The following is a 1,759-nucleotide window of genomic DNA, read 5'->3' as shown; positions in this document are numbered from 1 at the left end:
GACCCTACAACCCCCTTTTATATCTGTAATAATTCTAATTTAGTCGTTCTAAACTGATTTTCTTGGACACTGCACTCGACACTGTGCTGATGTGGCATATCTAAATAACCATAGATTTTTTTCCTTAAGATACAACTTTAAAATATCTATGGTTTTTTTATCACTGCCACGTCAGCACAATGTCGGCAACAGTCTCCAAGGAAGTCAGTTCAGCATTTTCCTAATTTCTAAACAAGTTTTCTAGGGTTGAGCTTTTTTTTTGGGGCAGTCGGCAGAAGAAAAAGAGTAGTGCTGGGGTGACAAAAAGGGAACACTGGGGGTGACACAAGGACGTGCTGGCCCACACGTAACTGTAGATGCTTTTCCGCGAGATATGAGGAAAATTCACCAGCGGGTTATTTGCGCTCCACCAAGTCATTTGTGTCAATCCGCAGTAGTACTAAACTGACTTTCATTGGACACTGTGTTAAACACTGCATTGATACGGTGGTATGCATAGAACCATAGTGATTTTGTCCGAGGAAAATGCTGAAATGACAAAAAGAATTTACTGTAATTCTCACAAGTCTGACATGGGATGTGCACATAACCATAGATGTGTTTTCTCACGATACGAGTAAAAACCATCTATGATTATATATATATATATATATGCATGTCCACATCAAAATTGTGAGAATTACAGTAAATCCTATGTCACTCCAGCATGACTCTTTGTAGGAAATATCATACCAGATTAAGAGTTCACAGAGCACATTGAAATTTAATCTATCCTTGCAATTTTAAAGGTGATGATTCATTTAATTGACTTGGAAATTTGTTCAGATTGAGCGGTTGAGTTTTTATTGGAAAAGCAAAGTTAGTCATTAGTAATTACTAGGTGAAAGTAGGTGTCCAAAAAGGAAAAAATAATAAAGTTAAAAGAATATCATTTGACAAAAAAGGAAAGGTGTCCAAAAAGGAAAAATAATAAAGTTAAAAGAATATCATTTGACAAAAAAGGAATAAAGTGAGGTCGTGTGAGCTCTACTCCTTTATCTCACGTAAGTCAATGGGGCCCACCGTTATATTATATTATAGGAAAATATTGAAATAAGATTAAAATTGACATTGATTCTCACATTGCTAACATGGATGTATGTACAGAATCATTATTCTTTTATGCGAGATACAAGGGAAAAGCATCCATAGTTATGTGTGCACCTCCACATGAGCAATGTGAGAATCGATGTCAAATTTGATATTACTCCAACACAACTCTTTATTTTATAATTACATATAAATTCATAAAATATATTTTGTAGAGTCCGAATTCTTATAGTCATTTACAAAATGATCTTATATTTGTAATTATATATTTTTTTTTACCAGTAAAATTTTCTAATTAATTAATGAACTTTCAGAAATATCAAAAGAGTAACATGTGTTGACAGAGTTACTACATACGGTCGATAAATCGTTGTCAAAATGTCAACACTATATCATAGCTTTTTCAACGCTTGTAACACTTTTGGAATAAACAAAAATGTTAGTAATTATTTGGAAAATTTCCCTTTTTACTAAACTAATGATCCAGTGCATATATCATATGACAATTTGATGAATGTAACTTTTTACCCTTTAGATCTAGATAAAGCAAATAGAAAATGTGACGGCATTGTAAATAACTATTTGGTGAAAATTAATAATTAAAAATATATAAGAATTAGTAAAAATAAAAAATTAAAAAAATTGGTTGATTCAATATTTTTTCTAAAGT

Source organism: Akebia trifoliata, chromosome 7 (assembly GCF_017979445.1).
Source record: "Akebia trifoliata isolate Shusen 1 chromosome 7, ASM1797944v1, whole genome shotgun sequence".
In the NCBI taxonomy this organism is placed as follows: domain Eukaryota; kingdom Viridiplantae; phylum Streptophyta; class Magnoliopsida; order Ranunculales; family Lardizabalaceae; genus Akebia; species Akebia trifoliata.
This window is presented reverse-complemented; position numbering follows the sequence as displayed.